General features: G+C 39.1%; 1 protein-coding gene across 2 annotated transcripts in view; it reads left to right on the top strand.

The window, feature by feature from the left end:
• wu:fc17b08 (uncharacterized) overlaps positions 1-26,874 on the top strand; it is a 118,038-nt gene that overhangs the window by 1,054 nt on the left and 90,110 nt on the right. For both annotated transcript variants that reach the window (XM_063071366.1, XM_063071365.1), the window contains exons 2-4: positions 14,136-14,201; positions 17,251-17,327; positions 25,847-25,976. The gene's annotated coding sequence lies outside the window, so the exon portion shown is untranslated. The remainder of the gene's footprint in view (positions 1-14,135; positions 14,202-17,250; positions 17,328-25,846; positions 25,977-26,874) is intronic.

Raw genomic sequence — 26,874 nt, 5'->3', positions numbered from 1 at the left:
GAAGTGATTTCTGTGATGGATATTTGCAATAATCATTTTTCTTCTGAGGCTGTACTCTTGTTGCTCTTGTGTTATGTTTTGGTGGTGGGGATCGTGAAAGGAGTTTAATGCGATTTCTGATTTACCCACGCTTTATCTACTCTAAACCTTGCCTCGTATTCTTCGAGCTAACTAACGAAGTCCTGAAGAAGGGTCCCGAAACGTCGACTGTTTACTCTTATTCCATAGATGCTGCCTGACCTGCTAAGTTCCTCCAACATTTTGTGTTGTTGCTTTGGATTTCCAGCTTCTGCAGATTTTCTCATGTTATCCAATTATATTGGTGGGAAGTGGGATGGTGACGGAAATATACTGTTTTTTAATCTAATGCACCTTGTAAAGCTTGTAAAGGGGCGATAAAGAGAGTGTAGTATTTAATGTATACAAATGGAAAATGTCTAGTTTTTTTTCAGGATAAATTTACTTCTGAATTACTTTGACTTGTCTATGTAAGCAATGTAATGGGAGTATAGTGGAGAGCAGGTTAAAAATGATTTAAATTTATTTACTTATTGAGATACAGTACGGAATAATCCCTTCTAGCCCTTCGAACCATGCTGCCTAGCAACCCCGATTTAACCCTAGCCTAATCATGGGACAACTTACAATGATCAATACATATCAACCGATGCATATTTGGACTGTGGGAGGAAACTGGAACACCCGGTGGAAACCCATGCTGTCACAGGGAGAACGTACAAACACCTTACAGACAGCGGTGGGAAGCTCTGGTTTGTCACAAGTATCCCAACAGTCCTCCTTTTTCCCTTGACAGCTTTGAAAGAAGGTGAAGTAGTTAAATATAAGGCTAGTATGCAAACTCTAAACATAATAACGTTTTTGAAGACGTGAGTTTTGAATTGATTATGCTAGACTGGGGTTTAAAGACTTGCTGATGGATAGATGATGAACAGCCACATACTTGCCTTGTGAAGGTATCCATTCCCAGCTGGCATAAAAATGGAAAATGATTTGATTGAGACTAACAAAATAAGTTAATGTTGATATTTGATTCAAATAAGAGTCTATATAGGATTGTCACAACTGGCGGAAAACTTGAGTTGGGAGCAGGGGAGGTTTCTCAAATAAAGACAAAGGAGAACAAAACTAGAGTAGGAGAGTAAATGTTTAGTCATAGGCATACTTTATTGATCCCAGGGGGAAATTGGTTTTCGTTACAGTTGCACCATAAATAATAAATAGTAATAGAACCATAGATAGTTAAATAGTAATATGTAAATTATGCCAGTAAATTATGAAATAAGTCCAGGACCAGCCTATCGGCACAGGGTGTCTGACCCTTCAAGGGAGGAGTTGTAAAGTTTGATGGCCACAGGCAGGAATGACTTCCTGTGATGCTCTGTGCTGCATCTCGGAGGAATGAGTCTCTGGCTGAATGTACTCCTGTGCCCACCCAGTACATTATGTAGTGGATGGGAGACATTGACCAAGATGGCATGCAACTTAGACAGCATCTTCTTTTCAGACACCACCGTCAGAGAGTCCAGTTCCATCCCCACAACATCACTGGCCTTACGAATGAGCTTGTTGATTCTGTTGGTGTCTGCCACCCTCAGCCTGCTGCCCCAGCACACAACAGCAAACATGATAGCACTGGCCACCACAGACTCGTAGAACATCCTCAGCATCGTCTGGCAGATGTTAAAGGACCTCAGTCTCCTCAGGAAATAGAGACGGCTCTGACCCTTCTTGTGGAGATATTAGGTGGACTGTAGAAGTTTTGACAAATAAGGAAATGATTGGTAAATTCAAGTGTAGGTTCTGTTGAGTCAGAAATGGGCAACAAAGCAATTAAGCAAATACTTTGATTCTAGTTTCACAGAGCAGAAGTAATTTTCTTGTAATGTAGGGGAATTGAGAGCCTAATGGCAAGGAACCAGAGGAAATTAAAACTTAGTAAATAATGCTAGATTAATGGCACCAAGAGGCAATAAAACTGCAGGGCCTGATAATTTTTGCATCCTAAAGAAGGTAGCTGTGATAGTAGTAGATTCAGATTTATTACTCATACATTGAAACATATTGTGAAATGTTTTGCATGTGTTAATAACAAACACACCCAATAATATGCTGGAGGCAGCCGACAAGTGTCACCACACATTCTGGTGCCAACACAGCATGCCCACAATGTTCAGCAGAACAGCACAAGCAGCATCGGTTATCATTACCCAGAATTCTGCAGATTATAAAGCACCACTGATTGGTAGGAAATGCAATGACATTATATGAGAATGAGGGAGAGAGAAAACTGTAAACCTCAGGCATCAGTAATGGAGAAAATGCTAGAAGCTATTGTATAGAATGAGGTAACAAGATAGTAAATAAGGACAGAGTCAAGACCCAAACGATTCTGCAGATACTGGAAATCTTGAGCAATGTACACAAAATTATGGAAGAACAGCAGGTCAGACAGCATCTATGGAAGGAGATGACATTTGATGTTTCAGGCCGAGACTTTTCATGAGAACTGAAAGGGAAGAGGGCAGAAGCAGAATAAAAAGGGAGGAGGAGCTGTACAAGCTGGCAGGTAATGGGTAAGTGGAGGAGGGTGCGATGATAAGGAATGATGAGAAACTGTGGCATTAGGTGGAAAAGGCAAAGGACTGAGGAAAAAAAGAATCTGATTGGAGAGGACAGTAGGTCATGGAATAAAGGGAAGGAGGTGGGTGACCAGAGGGAAACGATGAGCAGATTGTGAAGGTGGGGAGGGGAAGAGAACAAGTGAGGAAGTTTTAGGATGTGGGTAAATGGGGGGTGGGGGGAGTGTTTAGAAAGATGGAAATGAGGGGTTACCAGAAGTTGGAGAAATCAGTGTTGATGTTGTCAGGTTGGAGATTACCAAGCCGGAATAAGAAGTGTTTCTCCTCCAGTCTGCATCTAGCCTCATTGTGGTAGTAGAGGAGGCTGTGGACAGATATGTCAGTGAGGGAATAGGAAGTGAATTGAAATGGGTAAAAGAAAACCAATGGATGTGTTTATACTTGGATGTTCATAAAGCCTTTGATGAAGTCCCTGAAAAGGTTAGCTTGAGGTGTGATATTAGTGGCTAATATATTGACATGGATTGAAAGTTATTTGCTAAACAATAAGTAAAACAAATATTTATTTTGCAGTGCTGGAGGTAATTAGTGGGGTTACATTCAGTGTCAGGAATATCAGAAATCTGTAATCACAGATGTGCATACTAATTTCATTACTAGAACAGGAGGGTTGACCATGTACCATAAGTGAGGAGTACTGTGGTTTCCTATTGAACTTTTGCAGAATGATTGTTATTTTCAGTGCAAATTCTGCAACCTTTGCAGAATCAGTTCTTTTCAACGCAATTGTTAATTTGACTAGGCTTTATCTTTCAATCAGATCTCAAGTCTAAAGCTTTGTACTCATGTAGGCAACACCTATTTTCTTCTTTCCCGTTTAGTCGTTTTCTCCTGAAGATGTGGGTTGTTAGAATGATTTTAAATTGTCACAGTTTCTAAACTTTTTGTCCATTGCCAAATAAAAAAGTTTTTCAATATGAGCATACTGTATAAATGTTCCTAAGTACTGTATTCAGTCATGAAGATTATCATAGTTAAACTGTACCTTTCTATTTTATCTATACATTGATACTTTTCTTCAGGAGGCTGTTTAATACATTATCTGTACAAAAGCATTTTTTATGTTTCAGTTGTCAATATAGTTCAGGAATTAAAAGTGAGGCATTCTGTTTTTCTTATTCTTGGGTAATTGAGAGACTTTGCAGATTTACAGATTTGTTAAATATCAAATGTATTTAATGTCCCTGTTAATTAACTATCCAACATCCTTTGTTTATACATCATTGTGAATTTGGCTGTGTATGGTTGAAGGGCCTCGTGTAACCTAATTTAATCATGTGGGTAATTGAGAAAAAGCCAAGAAACCACTGAGGAAACAACTGACAATTGTCACTTACTACTTCAAGCACTATTAATGCCTTTGTTATTCAAAGCCTTTATAAACATTTAATTTTTTCAATGTGAAGAATAAAAAGGAGATGGGAAAGAAATTAAACAAGAAACTAGTAGTGCTGAAAGGGGCCATGAAATGTCCATGGCAAATAGGTTTCCTAAGTCATTTTGCATGTGAATTTGAAGCAAGAAGGTAGCTGGACAAAGAGTAGATCAAGAAAGGAAATTTGTTCATTGGTGAGGCCCCTCTAATGAACACATTGCATTAGTACTCCCAAAGGAGAAGACGTTGATAGTGAGATTAAGGAAGGGTGTATTGATATTCTTGACTATATGACGTAGATATTAAGGAGGAAATGATTTTAAAAAAAGAAAGTGGATAGATTCCCAGGCTCTATGGGATTTAGGGTTACTAAAAGGAGCAAGGAAGAAGATTTGAGGCCTTGAAACAGATCTTTGTATCCTTTGTTATTGGTAAGAAACCAGAGGATTGGAAATGAGCCAATGTTGTCCTTAAGATGAGTAACAGGTACACACAGGAAGTATAGGCTTGAGCTTTGCATTAAGTGGTACAGAAGTTACTGGAGAAAATTCTTGCATATAGAACTAATTTCCATCTGGAAAAGCCTGGACTTGTCTGGAGGAGGCCCTGATTCTCAAATTTGATTGAGGATTTCTTTTTGAGGCAGTGAAGAAGATGGTTGAGGATCGGGAAGTGGATAGTGTCTTCACGGACTTTAGTAAAAGTATTTGACAAGGTTCCCTCCTAATGGCCTGATCCAGCTGATTCAGTCACATAGGATCCATGACGAGTTGGTAAATTGAATCCAAACTGGCTTTGTCATAGAAGATAATAAGGTAGTGGGACAGGGGTCTTTCTCTGACTGGAGGTCTGTCCACTTTTATACCATAATTTATCAGTACTGGGGTCTGTTAATGTTTTGGATGTGAATGTAGGTAATCTGATTAGTATGTTTGTAGCTTAAGTGAAAATTGGAATACAGGTATCCCCCGCTTTTTGAACGTTCGCTTTACAAAACCTCACTGTTACGAAAGACCTACATTAGTACCCTGTTTTCGCTTTCAGAAGGTGTTTTCACTGTTACGAAAAAAAATCAGCGCACGATAAATGAGAGCGTGTGCCCCGAGCAGCCGCTCTGCCTCGGATTCTCGCTGGCATTGCTTTAACACGTGCCTGTGAGCAGCCGTTTGCAAGATGAGTTCTAAGGTATCGGAAAAGCTGTAAGAGCTCATAAGGGTGTTACACTTATGGTAAAACTAGACATAATTAAGCGTTTTGATCGTGGTGAATGAAGTAAGGACGAAGTGAGTTTGGCTTGTGGAAGCTGACGAACATGATGTTGAAGAGGTTTTGGCATCCCATTACCAAGAACTGACAGATGAAGAGCTGATGCAATTGGAAGAAAAAAAGATAACAATCGAAACCAAATGAGTAATGATAAAGTACCACTTAATTTTGAAAGGGTACGTCGGTTTAGGAGATATTTGCAGGATGGTTTGAGTCCTTATTAAAGAACTGTGTGATAGAAAAATGCGCGAGGCTCAGCAGTCAAGCAAGCCTTCCACATCAGCCACAGCAGAGGACAAACCTCGACCTTAGACATCGAGGTGTGCAGTCATAGGAGAAGATGAGCTTCCTGCTCTAATGGAAACAGGTGACGAGATGGCACCCCAGTGTCCCACCACCCCAACCCCCAGGCCACGGACAGATACTGTACCGATTCGCAGAGAATGCAGCAGTAGCTGGGAGGCACACAGCACGTCTTTAAGAAAAAAGCCAAAATAAACATGCTAATTAATTAGGTGCCGCCGACACGTAATTGTCGGCCCAGATCAGAGGCGATGCAATCGGAAATCGGCACTGATCTGGGCGACATTTATGTGCTAGGTGGCACCTAATTAATTAGCTTGTTTATTTTGGCGTTTTTCTTAAAGATGTACTGTGTACCTCCCGGCTACTGCTGCATTCCTGCACGCTTCACGGCAATGTATCGCTCGGCGGCCTGGAGGGTGGGGGCCACTGCACGACCCAACCTGCGACGACTCAGCCTAATACACCATCATCAGTGTGCTCGGCGCTGTCCCGATTCTGATAAGTGATACTACGCTGTACATACATTATTTCACTTTATATAGGCTGTGTATTTTAATGTGTTATTTGGTGTGATTTGGCAGCTTCATAGCTTAAAGGTTATTGGAGAGCGCTTGTGCCGTGTTTTTGCCAACAACGCTTGCGTGAGATTTTCTGCCGACGGCGCTTGCATGAGATTTTCGCTACGGTGAACAGTTCAGTAATGATTGTGGAAAAGTATTTCTACTTTATATAGGCTGTGTATTTATCATATCATTCCTGCTTTTACTATATGTAACTGTTATTTTAGGTTTTATGTGTTATTTGGCATGATTTGGTAGGTTATTTTTGGGTCTGCGAACGCTCACAAAATTTTCCCATATAAATAAATGGTAGTTGCTTCTTCACTTTACGACATTTCGGCTTACGAACCGTTTCATAGGAATGCTGTACCTTCGGATGGCGGGGGAAACCTGTATGTGGATAGAAGAAAGTTGTCATCAGTATATTTGGGAGGAGAAATGGCAGGTGGAGTTTCATCTGGGCAGGCATAAGGTGATCTGTTAGCAGGTGGGATGTCAAATACCAGAGAAAAATGTTCAGTAAATGGTTGGCCTTTTGGACTGTTGATTTAAAATAGTCTTGGGGTTGAAATCCATAGGTTCCAGAAAGTGGCAACGCTAGTGACAAAGTGGCAAGGAAAGTCTATAGTATAATTTCATCAGTTGGGGTATTGAATCTAAAATCATATTGCAACAATTCAAAGCTTCGATTAGGCCTCATGGAATATTGTGCAGTTCTGGTACTGACACAACAGGAAAGAGGCCATGCCTTTGGAGAGGGTGTAGAAGAGGTTCACTAGGATGTTGCCTTGGAGAAACACTACATTGGCTATGCTAGTTTATCCTAGAAAATCAAGGCTAAAGGAAGTATATAAAATTGAGGTATAATATCAAATACTAGAAGGCATAGGATTAAAGTGGGGGGGGGGAGTTTTTTTACACAGAAGGATTGATGCTTGAAATATGTGACCAGGTAGAAGCTGATACAATGGCCAAGTTTAAGGTGCATTTAGACAGACACACAGATAGTCAGGGAATGGAAGGATATTGAGCATGTGCAGATATGGTTCTACACTTGTTAATAACTTGTAAATCTAGGTTATCAAACCACGTAAATATGTGATGGCTACTAAATAACTGAAACAAAAAGTCCCTCTCTGCCTTCTTTGCAGCAGCAATAAAATCTCCCTTGAAATGAATGTGTTTGAGCATTCTGAAGTGGGATCTATGCGTAGAGTCCCCAATGGAACTACTGTACTGGAGAAATCGGCACAGCTGTCCTTCTGGAGCCCATGCTGAGCCCAGTAGCACGGAGCATTGGCTGATTCTGTCTGTTAATTTGCTTTGTGATGTGTGGAACCTACTGGGTTTGAGGGTCAATGGCAGCAGCTGCCAAGGAAATGTTGCTACTCCCCAACAAGTTTTACCCCTAAAGTTTGATCCCAACTTCCCCTTTTAAGCTGTTGTATTTGCGACATAGTTCAATGGTCTATTAGGAGTAGCAGTATTTGTTGATAGTGCTCATGGTGCAAATTTGGCCAAATGTTATACTTCTGTGTTATTTAGCTCAAAAGTTTCAATATGGTAAAATTAGCAAATGGAAAGTAACAGGCTTGGGAGCACGAGAAACAAATTGTGCTTCCTGTGTGTTGTCTATGAAAATTTTCTTGTGCTGTTACATCATTCATGGACAATGTGACAAAATTTTTCCATGCAATTTATCCCTTTCTGCAGTTGTTTTGCTTATATTATGGAACTTATTTTGGGATTCTCAATTTTCTAAGCTGCCTAGCCTCTACTTGTTTTGCAAAACCTGGTGAATTTTCTCTTTGCATGTATTTTGCAGGTATGAGAGATTTTTCTTTTACAGTATTATTTATTAATGTTTCCTGATTTGCTGGAGTTGTGTGTGTATATGCATGTATACATATACACACATCAGGAAATATGTCAACTGGCAGGTAATAGGTGAGATTAAGGGAAAGATGGGTGGGGGGGTGGATGATGTAAGAAGCTGGGAAGGGATAGGTGGAAGAAGTAAAGGGCTGAAGGAGGAATCTAATAGAGGACAGTGGACCATGGAAAAAAAGGGAGAGGAACTAGAGGGAGGTGATGGGCTAGTGAGGAAAGGAGAAGAAATGAGAGTGACTAGAATTGTGAATTGACTGCTTTTAAGTATATTGACTAAAAATTACATGTCACTTATTTACATCTGGCACTTGGAATTACTAGAGATTGTTGATGATGTGAGCTGTTCATGTGTGTATGTATATTGAACGTTCAATACTTCTGTAATTTATTCAGTGATAAACTTCCAGATAATCAGGATATCATGGTCAGTTGTATAATGTGGAATAAAAGTATTAATGTTATCAACACTTAATTAGATGAGTACTAAGAAATTTGCATATTAAATTGGCATTTTATAGCTGAGGTCAGATAATATAGATCAGATTAGAAAATTGCATGCAGTGTTGATAAAATGAGATTTAATCCTGATGATTTTTGGGAAGTCAAAGGAATAACAAGTGTATAAAATGGTATAAAGAATGTTGATGAATAGAGGGATTAGAAACCGGTTATTGTCACTGACATGTTGTGAAATATTTTTAGTAGTAGCATTACGGTGCAAGGCAAAAATTACTATAAATTACAAACCCCATTTCCAGAAAAGTTGGGATATTTTCCAAAATGCAATAAAAACAAGAATCTGTGATATGTTAATTCACATGAAACTTTATTTAACTGACAAAAGTACAAAGAAAAGATTTTCAATAGTTTTACTGACCAACTTAATTGTATTTTGTAAACATACACAAATTTAGAATTTGATGGCTGCAACACACTCAACAAAAGTTGGGACAGAGCCATGTTTACCATTGTGTTACATCACCTTTCCTTTTAATAACACTTTTTAATCGTTTTGGAACTGGGGATACTAATTGTAGTAGATTTGCAATTGGAAATTTTGTCCATTCTTGCTTGATATAAGTCTTCAGCTGCTCAACAGTCCGTGGTCTCCGTTGTCTGATTCTCCTCTTCATGATGCGCCATTCATTTTCAGAGTCAGTGGTACCTTCACATGCAAGCAACTCACCCATGCTGTGGGCACTGATGCGCCCCCATACCATCACGGATGCTGGCTTTTGCACCTTTCGCTGATAACAATCTGGATGGTCATTTTCATCTTTGGTACGGTGAACTCAACGTCCATTTTTTCCGAAAACTAGCTGAAATGTGGACTCATCTGACCACAGCACACGGTTCCACAGTCTTTCGGTCCATCTGAGATGAGCTCAGGCCCAGAGAACTCGCCGGCGTTTCTGCATAGTTGATGTATGGCTTTCTCCTTGCGTAATACAGTTTCAAGTTGCATTTCTGGATGCAGCGACGGACTGTGTTGAGTGACAATGGTTTTCCGAAGCACTCCCGAGCCCAGGTGGCTATAATTGTCACAGTAGCATGAAGGTTTCTTAGGCAGTGCTGCCTGAGGGCTCGAAGATCACACGCATTCAACAGTGGTTTCCGACCTTGCCCTTTACGCACTGAGATGTCTCTGAATTCTCTGAATCTTTTCGCAATATTATGTACTGTAGATGTTGAAAGACCTAAATTCTCTGCAATCTTGCATTGAGAAATGTTCCTTTTGAACTGACTAACAATTCTCTCATGAATTTTGGCACAAAGGGGTGAGCCACGACCCATCCTTGCTTGCAAAGACTGAGCCTTTGATAGACGCTACTTTTATACCCAGTCATGATACCTCACCTACTACCAATTAGCCTGCTTAATGTGGAGTCTTCCAAACCGGTGTTACTTGAATATTCTGTGCACTTTTCAATCTTATTTTAAGTCTGTCCCAACTTTTGTTGAGTGTGTTGCAGCCATCAAATTCTAAATTTGTGTATATTTATAAAATACAATTAAGTTGGTCAGTAAAACTATTGAAAATCTTTTCTTTGTACTTTTGTCAGTTAAATCAAGGTTCACATGAATTAACATATCACAGATTTTTGTTTTTATTGCATTTTGGAAAATATCCCAACTTTTCTGGAAATGGGGCTTGTACAATAAAACATAAAATAGTGCAGAAGAGGAATGATGAAATAGTGTTCACTGGCTTGTGGACTGTTCAGAAGTTTGTTGACCGAGGGAAAGAAGCTGTTCCAAAAACACTGAATGTAGGCTTCAGGCTCCTGTTCCACCTCCTTGATGGTAGTAATGAGATAAATGGATGAACCTTAATGATGGATGCCACCTTGAGGAACTATCTTTGAAGATATCCTTGATGGAGGGGAGGCTCGTGCCTGTGATGATGCTGGCAAGAGTCTACAACCCCGTTTTGACTTTGTGCATTGGAGCTTTCATATCAGGCAGTGATATAACCAGTCAGAATGCTCTCCCTAGTGCATCTGTAATTTACTAGAGTTTTTCCTGACATGCTAAAATGAACATGCTTTTTTTGTGATTGCATTAATGAGTTGGGCCCAGGACAAATATTCTGAGATGCTGACACCCAGGAATTGAAACTGCTCACCTTTTCCACCTCTGAGCCCTCAGAGGACTGGCGTGTATTCCCCCAACTTCCCCTTTCTGAAATCCACAGTCAATACAAGGATGTTGTTGTGACACCACTTGTTTATCTCACTTTTGTACACCACCTTGTCTCCATCTGAGATTGTGCCAACAACAGTTGTTATTGGTGAATTTATGGTGTTTGAGCTGTGCCTAGCCACACAGTCATGAGTAGAGTAGAGTAGAGAGCTAAGCACGTAACTTTGAAGTGCATATGTGTTGATTGTCAGCGAGGTTGAAATGTGTGTTAGTTTCACAGTAGTTGTTTAAGCAACCCTGGCATCCATGGTAATACACAAGACTTTAATCAATTTTATTTGCACAGTATGTGGTGAATTATATTAGTAATTTAACAGCTGGTTGTACTATTTTCTTCTGGGGGGGAACAGTGGAGTAACAAAAAATAGGCAGGAGATAGAAAATATGTATTTTTCATAATTTATTTGCTAAGGTGTCACAGAAAAGATTACTTAAAATAGGAGCAAACAACAGGAATTCTGCAGATGCTGGAAATTCAAGCAACATACATCAAAGTTGCTGGTGAACGCAGCAGGCCAAGCAGCATCTATAGGAAGAGACGCAGTCGACGTTTCAGGCCGAGACCCTTCGTCAGGACTTAAAATAGGAGGTCTTGTTAAAGGTAACCTTTTATCATTGGTGGTAGATTGGTACTAGGACAGAAAGCAAGTAAGTAGAAGTTAGCAGGACATTTTCAGGTTGCTCTGTTAATAGGATCAGTTTTAGCCTAAAGCAGAATTTACATACATGACAGCTGAAAAGAATGGGTATAAAATAGCTGTTTCCTGATAATTCAAAGCTAGCTAGGAAGGTCAGTTTGATCAGAGCATGGTCAGAGCATGAAAATGACAGGTGGAGTACAATTCCATAGCAGACATCCCACCTCTCCCGGAAGTTCCGGGAGTCCCCCTCACCCTTGCATATTGATAGCGGCTCCCTGACGCCTGCAAATTATATACAATATCCCGGAAATAGATTTTTTTGAGAGAGACAGACAGAGAGAGCGAGTGACGGACATAGTGAGAGAGTGACAGAGAGAGCATCCTGATAGGTCGTCTTAGCACAAAGAGAGACCAATCAGTTTTCTCTGTGGGTGGGCTTTACAGTCGACCTCTCTGTCCCTTTCATTGTCCATCAGTTCAGTTTAGTGTCCTGCAGCACCATGGCAGGGTATTCCAAAAAAAGAAAATATAAAATATACTTCATCCCAGACTACAATCAAGTGTACCCCTGCCTAATAGGGGTAAAAAAAATGACAGGGTTGCTTGCTGCGCTGTTTGCCGCAGTGACTTTTCTATTGCCCATGGTGGGTTAAATGACTGTAAAAGACATGTTGAGGTGAGTTTAACAGGTGTCATTCATTCATTAGCATAGCTAACGTTATTTAAACTAGCTGGCTAGCTGCTAAGGAGCGACTCTATTGATGTCCTACGTGATGAGGCCAAACTCCCTGTAGACTTGCTTAAAGTTGTAATAGAATAAAAAAAGACTCCATGATAATATAAGTACATATTTTAATGTCACATTTTCTGCATAAAACAATATAATAAGGATACACCTTATGCTTTTATTTCTTTTGGGGATCACAACATATTAGGGAGGCTAAGCGTAGGGAAGGCTGCTCAAGTATTTCATAGTTCTTTTCAGCAGAAAACCAAAGTCTGACAGAGAAGGTCACTAGAGCTGAGATTTCCAAATGTGATCAAGGCAGATGCAAGAGAACAGCTCCACTTGGAAGTCCTGGATTATGTCTCAACTAACCTTGAAGGACTGGTGCCAAACTACAAAAGTTTGCCAATTGATGAGTTCTGGGGGAAGCTGTCCAAAGTAAAATCTGTGAGCACAGGGCAGTTGAAATTCAAAGAGCTCTACCAGTTGATGAAGCTGCTTTTGGTGCTGTCAAATTCTAATTGTGATGTAGAAAGGGCATTCTGCACGGTGCGTCACATTAAGACAGAATTCAAAAGTCAGCTGTCTCACAAAACACTTGTGAATCTGATGTCTTGCAAGATTAATAAATTCATTGATACAGACTGCTATGAGGTTGAGACTTCCGGCAAAATGCTCAAATCTGCCAAGCAAGCCACATCACAGTGCAAGGAAAGTTTGCAAAAGAAATAGAAAAGCTATTTGTATTTGCATTTAGCTATTAGCATTGAGACTGCCAACAAAAATACTCAACAAGGAATATATATATGTAAATAGTTTCAATATGTGATCAAATAAATTGTTGTGTTCTTTCATAATCAAATGTCCTGTAGACATGCACCCTTGGAGGTCGACGGGGGGGGGTTGGAATATGGGGTTGCGGGGGACAGGGGTGTTGGTACTACCTCCTTCAAATGAGTTTTTGCAGGGTGGGATGTCTGCCATATTTGTACAGAACAGGAACAGCCCTTTGGTCTAATATACTGATGCTGACCTCTGCTCATACAAATTAATGTGATAGTGTAGAAAAGCTGAGTAATTAATTTATTGGTGTGAAAATAGTGAATTGTGCAGAATTGTATTCATACAAAAGACAAACAAAGTAAATGTGCAGATACAGCAAGCAACTAGGAAGGCAAATTGTTTAATTGGCCTTCGTCACAATAAGTTTGGAGCGCAGAAATACTGAAGACTTGTTGAGATGAGCCAAGCGTCTTGTACTACTACACAAAGTTTTCAAAGTTGAAATTGGTAGATTTTTGGATGCTACTGGGATATGATGATTGGGAATTCGATGAGCTTTAAGTTTAGTTATGATCTTATTTAATGGCTGAATAGCCTTAGATGGTCAATTGCCAATCCCTGCTGCTATTTCTGATGTTCATATGATTTGGTCAAAGCAGGTGTCATGCAGTTTAATTTTAAAGTATGTAAATCTTTCCTCAAAAGTATAGTAAATGATCTAATTTGACATGTAGACATATATTAAATCTGATATTGTATAGGTGGTGTGTAAAGGATTGGGCACTTTCAGCTGCCTGATTGTTATAACAATGAAAGAAACAATTGTTTGTCTGCATGCACTGGAACATGAATAATTACATCAAGCACTGCAGGTTAAGTAAAGCACAATATACAGTGAAGCTCTTGTTATATTTAATGAATCATTATTGATTCTGTCTGCCAACCATGTATTTTAATGTACAGCAAAGGGTCAACAATGCTTGTATTATGAAGTTAGTTTCCAGCTAAATTCTGTTTCTTATAAATATTGACGAGATGTTTAAATTGCTAACGTTCATTGTTTGTAAATATACTGAGTAATGCTGTTTATTGCATTTTGATGATGCTGTGCGACAACTTGTTAGATTTTAAAATTCTAAAATTAACTCTTACTATTTCAGCTCCTATAGGTTGTTGCCAGAATGATTGTTTGCACTCATGTTGTCATAATTGTTTTCCTATAAGGGTTTGAAAGCTTTTTGGATTGGCTGTTTGGACCTTGACTTCTAAAAGATATCAGCCTGTTTGAAGGTAAACATTTAATTTGTTTTAATGAAGTCTCCCAAAACAAAATCAGAAGGAAAGTGCAGGTTTTTTTGTTTCTTGTATTCCGCAGGTTTGCATTTTAGAGATGGGAGAGCAAGACAAGTTTTCGGACTCAAACTAAATATTCTGTAAATTAATGGACACTGTCTATGCCCATTACCCACTAAGTAGAAAACTGAGTAATGAATGTCTTCAAAAATTGGATGAGGCATAAGCATGACTAATAAAATACATTATTTTGTTAATGAAACAAACAACAAATGGACTTTACAGTGAAGTTCATTTTGCAAAAATCTTCCTGGAAGTTTGGAGGACCTTCTATCAATGGAATTTGTATAAAATAATTAAAACAGATTTTTCACTTTTGTGTTTAAATTTTTTTTGTTCTGAGAATAGTAATTAGTTTTGGCTTGCCTTGGCAAAGGTGAAAATGTGAAATGGAATTCAAAGGAAAATATTAAATTCCCAGCTAGATCCTGAGATGGCAATAACTAGAGATAATGTAAGCCGTAGACAAGTCTCTGATTTTTCTTTGCATAAATGATATGAGACAATATTTATCTATTTTTTGGTTTTTATGTTGGAGGGATGTTCACTTTGCAAAAACTGGTGTTACTCATTTTTTTTAGAAGCAGCTCACATTAATGTATATTTTTAAGGGAAAATGTAAATTGTCAATTTTTAGACCCAAGTTGCAAGTATTGTGGAACTGTGGCCATATTGAAAAGGGATCCTTTTTTTTCCATTTGTTGTTATTGATCATCAGATAAATAAAAGGTGGGCACTAAGAACATGGCTGGAGATTTTTTTTTAAGAAGTTTCTAATTTAAAATATGGCAGTAATAGTATTGGGCTTGCCTGACACTAGCTTTTATTTTAAATTTTAAAATTCTACTGACTTAATTCATGTTTGAGTATATAATTTTGTGTATGTATTTAAATTTAGTTGCCACACCTCTTGAGTTGACTATTATTTACTCATCTTTACATTATATGCAGTTAATTGTTGCAAATACTTATTCTTTTTATTGACAGAATAGTGAAGTATGTTAAAGCCAGATAAGGGTTATGATTCATTCCAGGTGCCCTGTTTCACACTAACCTGATAAGATGCTGTATAAAGCTCTCATTAGTTTGATTCAACATTGTGCTGCAGTCCAAATCCAATGGTAGATTCTCTGCTGCTTGCTGTTTAGGACATTTCTGGCATTTTGATTATCGCTTGATGGTGAATTAAGGAAAGTCATTGGTGTGGCATATAGTGAAAACGGGTAACAATTAGTAGTCTCCGTAACTATGTCCATTGTATTTTTCCTGCTGTTAGTTTTAAGACCGGAACTGTACTGAGGTGCTTAGCTTAAAATAACAAATGTTGCAGGAACATTTTAATTTGCTGTGCATTCTGATAACTACCTTGACTTGACTGCAATATACTGTAATTTCTAATCTTAATTCAGTATTTCATTGTGCTTTCAGAAAATAGGGGTAAATTTGAGCATGATTTATTATCAGACCACTATTGCATTAAGTCTGAATAGAAAAACAGCATTGACAGAAAGCTTAAATCTATTATTTTATATTGTGTTGGCGGCGGGGGGGGGGTCTACTGCACAGGATCAAATTAAACTGCAGAGAGTTGTAAACTTGTTTAGCTCCATGATGGGCACTAGCTCCCCTAGTAACCACCTAGGACATCTTCAAGGAGTGAAGCCTCAAAAAGGCAGCATTCATCTTTAAGGACCCAGATTACCCAGGTCATGCCTTGTTCTAATTGCTACCATCAGGGAGGAGGTACAGGAGCCTGAAGGCACACACATCAATGATTCAGGAATTGCTTCTTCCCCTCTGCCATCTGATTTTTGAATGGACTACTTTATTTCTATTTTTGCACTAATTTAATTATTATATATAATACACACAGTAATTCATGTTTTTAAAATTAAGAATTGCATTGTACTGCTGCTGCAAACACAACAAATTTCACGACAAGTGCCACTGATATTAAACCTGATTCTGATCTCTTGAAGGTGATAGAAATGTTACCTTGGCAACTGGATGCCAAGCAAAGGAGGAATAAAATGTGTTTATATACCGGGGGGGGGAGGAATAGCTGTATCAGTCTGCTTCACTTATTACAATCTTCAATTGTATGTCTCATTTACAGCATACAAATGAATGACTGCTTTTGCTTTCAGAGGGAGTAATCTTAGAAGTATAATGGGTTCCGTTAATCAGGGTAGCCACTTATTTTGGACAAAAACTAATCAAGAAGATAGCCTGGATTCCCTTTGTTTATTTGGGACACTTTGCCACTTAATTGGGACAGAATGTTGCAGAACAGTTTCTAACTAGCATCTGTCATGTGCAGATGTGTGACTGTTAAGAGTCCACACCTTGTTAGAGTGAACACTTCTTAAATGGCATTAGTTGTGTGTACATATGTTCTTCGTTTGGGCCAACGGATGCCAATTCAAAAAAAAAGCAGTGATTTGTTTTGATTTATTTTGTATTTTAGTTTGAGTTCTTTTAAATAAAGTTCAGACCCTTGCCAAGATGCTGCGAAAAGATTTGACAATAGCCAAAAAATTTACCCTAGGAGTCTGTTACATTCAAAAAGAACATGGCAGTATACACTGGATGAAACTATTAAAATTAATAATACTGTGATACTGGTGTTCTAATTTCTGTATTTCATGTAAATACATAATTTGTCACTCAGTTACACATTAGTTTGTCTTTTTATATTATACCTTTTTAATCTATTTCCATAAAACCAGCTAACTGGGACAGCCACGTACTTGGGCCAAAATGTACCCGTCCCAATGTGTCCAAATTAACTGGAATCCGTGATACTGCCAAATGTACCTCCCGTTGACTAAAAGGATGAGCGATTTGTCATAATAGACGTTGCTATTTGAGAGATCATTCACTTTCTGAAATGAAGAATAGATTGGTTGTTGAGCAGCATGGCACATGAGAGTGGAGAGGAGTCAAAAACAGAACTAAAAGTTAAAATTATTCTTGAATTTCACAGACTGAGCTACAGATGTTTCTGACTGGTCATTTGATGAAAACTGTCTCTTTTGTTGCTTGAGAAGAACAAAACTGAAGGTAAGCATTAACACTAATGTTAGTGATTAGTGTTGTGTATTTAATATTTCAATGATATTTGAATGATTTTTGGTATATATTTGATTAAGCATTCTTGTCCGCTTAAATAATTCATTACTGGTTATATGTAAAAAAAATGTGTTAATTGCATACATCATCACGCTGCCACATGATATGTGCACGATCTTGCTTAAAGACGAAATTACACCCATATTTCTGACTCCAGTGTCTTTTGAATTAATTTAATGTTTTGAAGTTACAAAGCATAACAACTGGTACACTTGGTTCAGCACTAAAATATGTTTATGTGTCAGATTGATTTTTTTCTAAATCAAATTTATTATCATATGCACAAGTGTGTATGTACAGTGTGTTCCCACAAAATCATTGTTTTCCCCAACCAAAATCCTTGGATGAATCAACAGATTAGAACTCTGCTAAGGTCTAGATCAATGGCATTCAAGACTTGATCAAGAGAAGTACAAGAGGTCCAAGTATGACCTCCAGAGGCCATCTCAATCAAAATTCAATGTTCTCCAACTGTGGTAGGGCTTGGATGCGTTGCCGTCTACAAAGTAAAACCAAGCAACATAAATGGCAATGAGGTTTTGCTCTCAAATGAGCTCAATGAATATGATGCTTGCTTTGGCCAACAGAATGTGGCAACAACTCCTTCACAACCACCCCCCCACCAACATCCCCCAACTCCCCTCAGACCCTGACCCTGTGATCTCAGTCGCTGAGGCCAGAGTGAATCCTTAAAAGGGTGAATCCATGGATAGCATCTGTCCCAAATGGTGTACCTGGCCAAGTACTGAAGATCTGTGCTATTCAACTGGCTGGAGTGTTTATGGACATCTTTAACCTTGTACTTCAGTAGACTGAGGTACATACCAGTGCCCAAGAAGAACTTGGTAACCTGACTATTGTCTAGTGTAGCGGTCCCCAACCACCGGGCCGCAAAGCATGTGCTACTGAGCTTCAAGGAAATGATATGATTTGGCGATATGAGTCAGCTGCACCTTTCCTCATTCCCTGTCACGCACTGTTGAGCCATTACGCAAGTGAGGTCATTACCTGCGCGTCATCCATGTCAGCATGGGAAGGAGATCAACTCCTCGAGCTTGCAAATGACGGCGGGCTGAAAAGTATGTTTGACATAACATCTCTGCCGGCATTCTGGATCAAAGTCAAGGCTAAATATCCTGAGATAGCCACGAAAGCACTGAAAACATTGCTTCCATTTCCAACATATCTCTGCAATGAATGCAACGAAAACTAAATTGCGGAATAGACTGGACATAAGGAACCCCCTTCGTGTATCGCTGTCTCCCATCACCCCTCGATGGGACCGTCTTGTTGCAGGGAAACAAGCCCATGGCTCTCACTGATTCAGCGATATTGGTGTGTTGCAATGATTTTATATGTTCATACAGGGAAAATATGTACTGTGTGCTTAATATCCAAACGTTACTTAAAATGTTATGATGCTAGTGACTTATATAACCATATAACAATTACAGCACGGAAACAGGCCATCTTGGCCCTTCTAGTCCATGCCGAACGCTACTCTCACCTAGTCCCACCGACCTGCACTCAGCCCCTAACCCTCCATTCCTTTCCTGTCCATATTCCTATCCAATTTTTCTTTAAATGATAATATCAAATCTGCCTCTACCACTTCTACTGGAAGCTCCTTCAACACTTACCTCAAGCTCCCCGATAATTGACTTCTCACTATATTCATGCGAGGAAAATATGCGCTGTGTGTTTAATATTAAATTCGTTAGATAAACCCTTTTAGAAACGAAATTGGGTGTATTAGCCAATTTATCACAATTGGGTGTTAATCACAACCAGAATATAGGTGATAACAACCCCCCCCCCGCCCCGCAAACAGAATCGCCAAGAATGATTTGTTGAGAAAAATCGGCACGTACACGCATGTGTACTGGTGCCCGCGCAAGGCTTCATGGTCATTGTAGTCTTTCTCGGAGTAAACAACGTATGTGACTGCTGCTGTTGTCCGTTGGCAACCCTACCATCCCCCGTTGGCCGGTCCGCAAGAATATTGTCAATATTAAACTGGTCCGCAGTTCAAAAAAGGTTGGGGATCCCTGGTCTAGTGGCAATTACATCAACTGTGATGAAGGTTATGAAGCATAACAACTCATGTCTGAGTGACTTGGATCCACTCCAATTTGCCTACAAGTCAGCAGCAAATGCAATTTCGGCTCTTGAACGCCTGAACAATGAAGATGCATATGTCAGGATGCTTTTCATTGACTACAGCTCAGCATTTAACAACATCCCCTTGAAAGTTGTCACTAAGCTTCAAGACCTGGATCTTGTCCCTCCCTTTGTAACTGGATCCATGCTGTTTCTCAGTCTGTATGGATTGGCGATGACATGTCCTCCACACTCGCCATCAGCACAGGTATCCCACGGAGCTAAGCATACAGCCCTGTGGTGTACCTGTGTGAATAACCTCTACCTCCCCATTCTCTCTCTCCCCCCCCCCCCACCGTACTCCATTACCAGGTCAATACCATTACATTGCCCTTGATTAGTTGTCACAAGGTCCAGAAATGTTAATCATTACTAATTAAAAGACAGATAAATTCAGAATAACCTGCTAATCCAGTTTGCATTTCAGTATTGCTACTGTACTTAACACTCAGGCTGCATTCCAAGGAATGAGAAGGCTGAGAGAGAGAGAGAGAGAGAGGGAGAGAAAGAGGCTAGTTTGCTGCACTGCTGTCCCTACTCTGTATAGTGACAATGGTATTTGAACTTGTCACCATTGAGAAATATTCATGCTGGGAAGGGCTGTGCATCCAAACAGAGGGGTAGACAGCAGCTTCGATCACATACAACAGGGGCTGATAGAGATACTGTAAGATCAGAATAGACTACCAACACACGGTGAAGATGCTATCAATCCTTATCCATAGCCTGTACTTGCAATGCTGCTCACTCATTCAGTATTGAGTGGGTACACCAGATATCCCAGCTAGACTAACAAGCAGTCTCTCAACACTTCCCTAGGAGTTGATTCATTGTTGTGAGAGTGCCAGCTTTACAGCACAAACTCAATGTGCAGCCCAAGCAAATGTCTCTTTAACATAATATGTCATGTGCAATGCAATAATGCCTTGTAGCTGAATCATTATAAGGAACTTATTTCCTCATAACTACAGCCAGCAACAGTGTAGTCATTGTTTTTTGACTGCTTTTTCTTTTCCGTCGTGGTGGGGAGAGGTGTGTGCAACATTTTGTGGCCCTTGTATTCTTTCTGTTAACTGATCATTTTAAGCTGCCAATGGTAATTGTGAAAAAGTGCTCACTAGTGTATAAGGAATCAAAAGTAAACAGACCCAGCCATTGGCAGACAACATTCCAATTCTGCTGCGTTCACCAGCAATTTTTGTGAGCCTTCATTTTTTTTCACTAGTTCTATGTAGTATTTCTAAACCATTTTTTGCTCTTTTAGATTTCTAAAATTTGTAGTCTATTACTTTTTGCCAGATATCATAAGATAAAAATGTATTTTAAAAATTGTTTTCCATTACAGAGACAGGATATCCTGACTCAGCTTGCATTGCTATAAAAGCTGGGTTTTTTTGTTGTTTGCACCTTATCGGTAGTTTCATGTGAATGTTAGGAACAATCAACATTAATTTTTTTTCATGAAAGTTGCTTCTATATCTGCCTCTGTTTATTTAGTCTTCCAAATGCTAAAGAATTAATCTCAAATAGACATTATTTTAATATATTGATTTACATACACTAAATAGATTGTACAATATTCACCACAGAACAATCTTTTAAATATCCTGGCAGGTTTAAGGTTAATTTTACCACATTTTTCTCTCAGCTTTTTTTTGAGATTAAGCTTTGAATACTTCCAGTGATAAGAATCCTGTTTGACCAGTGATGAATCATTTATATAGTTTGCTCCTCTGTATCCTTCATTTAGGAAATAGAGATTTAAAAAAAGCCACTGAACAAAGCAATGGTAATAATTGCAATGCTTGGTAAGGCTTAAAAATATGTGCAGACTGTTTCAATTCTGTTTTCTATGTTACTTGTAGAATTTTTTTGTTTTACACCCTATCCTTGTTATATGCGGGGGATACGTTCCTCGAAGTTGACGAATAATGTGAATAATTATTTAAATAGAGAAGATAGGGATGTGTTCTGGAGGGCTTCCTAAATATGTTTTATCTGTAATTTATTACATTTTCATACCAATACGACACAAAAGCAGTACCACAAGGCAACATTCGTATTATATTTCATCAATTTAAGGTAATATTCAACATAATAAATCATAGAAAGTTAACATACTAGGGTGTACAGTGCTCACCAACAGTGGCAGGTGTGTTCGCTCTGGGAGATGAGTGGTTGTTGTGGTGTTGGGCAGCTTTACATGGATGAGGTGGATGGTTGTGTGTCGTCAGGATCATCAAGGACAGCAAGAGGTGAGGGAAGACTCACAGAACTCTCGGTACTGCTGGCAGCAGGAGATGACACCGGTTTGAAGAAAGTGGTGAGGGTTGTTTGCTTGGCAGCATTTTGTTTTTCAGCGTAAATTTGCTTGTAGGGAAGAAGACTTGACTGCAGGGAATGACTGAGATTCTGACTCTATTCTAAACTTGTGTCCATGTCTATCGCCATTTGTGCCAAGTGTTCCGCAACCTTAAAACATTCTGCCAGTTGCTGCACCGTAAAATCCTTCACCTGCAACTCGACACTTTCTTCTTCATCGTTATCACCTTCATTCTGAGTTAAACGCAGAAGGTCATCCACATTTAATTCTTCATCATGAGAATCTGGGAGTTCTACCATGTCAGCAGTCTCGAGATCTGAGAATCCTTCCCCACCAATTTTACGGCTCAGGGCCACACAATCCTGGACAGCTGCAGTGAAGGTAGGAAACCCCTTGAGGGTGTGCACACACTCCGCCCAAATTGATTTCCACGCTCCATTGAGAGTGGAAGACTTGACCTCTTTCCAGGATTCATCAATGTTGTTGATGACATGTCTGACATTGAAAGACTTCCACCATTCCCTCACTGTTGGTAAACTCCCAGGATTTTCAAGATCATCTGTTGCTTGCAGCATCTGAGAGATAGTTCGCTGTAAAAAATAGGCCTTAAATGTGGATATCACACTTTGGTCGAGTGGTTGAATCAGCGATGTTGTGTTAGGTGGCAGGAAGCACACTGTTATGTTAGGATGAATGCTGTCCAAATGTTTAGGATGAGCTAGCGCATTGTCAAGCAACAAAAGAGCTTTAAAGGCAAGATTCTGTTCCCGGCAGTAGTGTTCAGCCTCAACAGCAAAATGATTAGCAAACCAGTCTTCAAAGATTTGACCAGTGACCCATGCTTTCTTGTTAGCTGCCCAGTGGACAGGAAGCATATTCTTACTCAAACCCTTAAGAGCATGTGGGTTTAGTGAATGGTAAACTAAGAGAGGCTTCGTCTTACAGTCTCCTTCGGCATTGGAACACATAGGCAAAGTCAATCTATCCTTTGCTGCCTTGAAACCTGACGCAGTTTTTCATCCTTACTTATGTAAGTGCGTTTTGGCATACGCTTCCAAAAAAGCCCGGTCTCGTCTGCATTAAACACCTGCCTTGGTGTGATGCCTAACCCAGCTATCAAAGCCCACAACTGCACAGGGTAGCGTTCAGCAGCTTCGTGGTCAGCACGAGCTTGCTCACCACGCACAGCTAAGTTGTGAAGCCTGTGACGATTAACAAACTTAGAAAACCATCCCCTACTTGTATTAAAGCTAACAATATCCCTTGACACTTCCTCACTAGCCTCTGAACAAAGGCATCCATAAATTTCCAAAGCTTTCACACGAAGATGATCAGAACTAAGTTGGTTTTTTTTGTTTCATGCTCAATGTACAAACTCAACATTTTCTCCATTTTTGTCATAATCAGGTTACGTACTTTGGTAACAATCTTTGAAGACACTTGTGCTGAATCAATCACTGCACTTTTTATTTTCTCAGCATTTTTCTTTATGTTTCTGATTGTGGACTCACCCAGGCTGAAGTAGCGTCCCAGAGCTGTGTTACCTTCACCTGACGCTGCCCTGTTTATAATTTCCAACTTTTTTTCAAGTGTTAAAGTGGTTCTCTGCCGCTTGGCTGATGGCCCAGGACTTGACATCGGGTGCTTAGGAGGCATAGTTAAATATTTCAAGCACAAAATCAGTGCACCGTAGGTTAAAATCAACAAAAGTTTAAGAGCGCAAGATCGCTCATCCACACATTGCCAAAACCAATGTGAGACTGTGAAGCGTGTGCACGTGACTTGTATTAGCGGGAAAGCGGTGCTTCTTATCCCAACAGTGAGACTGTGAGGCGTGCGCACGTGACTTGTATTGGCGGGAAAGCAGTGCTCCTCATATAGCTGAGTTTTGGACGCATATAATGAGAAGTTGGTAGAAATAGGTTCTTCGCGTAACTGTGAATCTGCATTGTTTGAAGACGCATATAACAAGGATAGGGTGTACTTGAATTTCTGTTCTTATCCCTATTTCCAGTACACTGCCTCATTCCTGTAGTTAATTATTAGTTTCTATGTTTATCAATTGACAGGCTTGAATTTGAAGAAGGACTAATGACATGAGGTGAATGCAATAGCTGATGTTTATGCTTGTTGAAATGTTGGATTGATTGATCTGATTATCCTTTTCAGTAAGTTTTTGATAGAAAATATGTAATAGAGTTTGCTGTTCATGTAAATCCTGTGGGATTCATCTTGTTTACAATTAGAATATTGTGGGGATGAAATAGTTTGTATCACATGTGGCCATTGTGAGCTTTTAAAGAGTTCAACATAGTATTTACAATTAAGATTCATGCTTTATTATATATGTACAAGAGATTCTGCAAATGCTGAAATCCAGAGCACCACACATTGTTGTACTGTATATGCATTCAAATAACTAGTGAGTGGGGAATGAACTGATCAGTGTCTGGGAGGTGCCCTTAATGAGGAGTGGGATTTGATGCTGTGGTGCACCTGTCTAACAATTGCAACTGACTTTAGGCAGTGCAGTTTAGTTTTAAGTGGTGCTAGCTACTATAACACTTCTCTCTTGCTGAAGTATTCAGTTAAGTCAACAATGCAGTAAGCACTGATTGATAAGATTATCTTGGCAAGCTGTATAAAGTTAGCGTGCTGTCTTCGCACTGAAAGGCCATTTGTCAATTGTGTGCAGCAGCCATATGCTTTCTTGCTGGAGTAACATCAAATTTCATTAGCCTCTTTGTTTGGAAGTTCTTGAACTAAAAAAATAGATACTTGAACTGAGAATTCCTTTTGCTGTTGGTGTCTTTTATCCTTGAAAGTTATGACTTAAATTTGTGGATTCTGTGAATATATAATATTGCTTTTTGCTAAAAGCTTATACCCTGACATTGCAGATGTTGTAATTGATAATGTGCAAATATTGTAACAGCTTTGCAAAGAACTGAGTAAACTCTTTCCTTGGGACAAACAGAATTGGTGATCAATTACAATGTGAGTGACTGATCCGTTGTAATGAATACAGAGCATGGACCACAGAAATTCAGTATTTGTGCCATGCAAGCTGTCAATACCTTGTTGGAGGACTAGTGGCAATAATACTTCTGCCTTTAACTCTAGAAACTCTGAAAATTCCCAGTTTCCTAGCTCTTATTGAAAGCATAGGATTTATTCATTCTATTGCCATCTGAAAGCAACAGTTACTATCAATACTGAAGTGGGCAGTTACTAATAAATGGCAACAGTAAAATAACACAGATGCAGAACCATTTAGAAAAAATCCTGCCTGACCTGATGAGTGTTTTCAGTCATCAATTTCTAGAGAATTTGAGCTTTCTGTGCATCGCTCTACCTCAGTATGACACAGAACCCTTTCTCCCTGTGCTACCATGACGACGGAATAATAGCAAGTTGGGATAATCACTGATTGGCATTATCATCATAGTACTTCAAAGGTTACTGCTATATCATTACATCATCCCATTAACACATCCTATTCTAAATTTGAGAGGTGGTTTTTAGTGTTAATGGATTACAAAATGAGTAAAAATTCATCAGGAATTTCAGTCTGATTAAATTACACATTTAGAACTTAAAACAGATTTTCTGACCAGTACAAATACCTTGTTTTGTGGTCCGTCTTTTTGTTTATTAGTATTAAAAGTTGCTTTGGATAAGATAAAACAAAAATTCCATGGTTTGATGAATGAGGTATATTTTATTATCAGCAACAGTTGCTTTACTTCTATTTCTATTTAATTAAAATAGATCTGGTGTACAGTTTCTTTAATTTTCAATTAATTCATTAAACTATGTAGTACATTATCTTTTTTTAAAAGCAGAGCCCCCAAACTGTGCAAAAAGATGCAACGTATTTACCTGGTAATTTGTAATATTCATTTAGTGGATTTGGTAGTGCCATCTGCTTTGTAATTCAAATTAGACATTTTGGTTTTTTTAACAGGAACATTTACTGTTCTTGAACAACCAAAATCAGAATTTGGAGAAGAGAAGTTGTCCAGACAGGAACAAACCAAAATCAGCCCTTTGAGAAACAAACTGAAAATCCCTCAATGCTGTACTTCAGTAAAAAGGTAAATGCAATATATATTGGCTCCTATGAAAGGGATACTTTCTTCAGCTATATCCTATAACGCTTTTTTTTCTATATTTCTTTGTATACTTACAAAGTTGAATTTTTTAAGCAAGGGTTTCTATTTAACGTTATGTGAACATTGTCTCTTTGAAGCATAGAATATTCTTTTTTAGAAATTATGTTTATTAAAATGGTTGTGAAAGTTTAAATATTCCATATTGTTATGAGTAACTATGCAGCCTCTGTCAGATGTCTACATCATCCTTTCACAACTTCCAGCTAGCTTGCAGGGTTTCTTTCTTTTTAGTCATGGCAATAGAATCATCTGGATGGGCTTCTTTTCATGCACTGTTATCTCTCATATTCCTTGAGGTTCTTTGCTCAGTCTCATCCTATTTCCCATCCTTATGCTGTTGGATGGCAAATCATTCAAAAACACAGCATGTTTCGACAGCTGCATGCTCAACCTACCAACCGCACCCCCCCACACCCCCCCCCATTGTATTTGAATTGTTCCTCTGCCTGTGCAATATCCAGTTCCTGTTGAGCAACAATTTCTCTGTGGTGCAGGTCTTTTTTGTAGAGTTGAACAGCATAGACTCGGGCTCTTTGGCTCACCATCTTGATACTGAGTGCATATACTAATCCCACTTTCCTGCATTAATTCCACATCCCTCGATGCTGTGCTCTTTCAGGTGCCTCTCCAGATGTCTCTTAGATATCCACCACCTGTTTTACAGATTCATTTATGAATTACATGTGCATTGGAGCAGACAATAAAATGCATCATTTGTGTTAAAAATCAATGCAATCTGAGGATGTGCTGGGGGCAGCCCGCAAGTGTTGCCACGCATTTGGGTGCCAGCAGAGCATGCGCACAGTGTTCAGCAGAGCAA

Source organism: Mobula hypostoma, chromosome 19, assembly GCF_963921235.1.
Source record: "Mobula hypostoma chromosome 19, sMobHyp1.1, whole genome shotgun sequence".
Taxonomy (NCBI): Eukaryota; Metazoa; Chordata; class Chondrichthyes; order Myliobatiformes; family Myliobatidae; genus Mobula; species Mobula hypostoma.
This window is presented reverse-complemented; position numbering and strand designations above follow the sequence as displayed.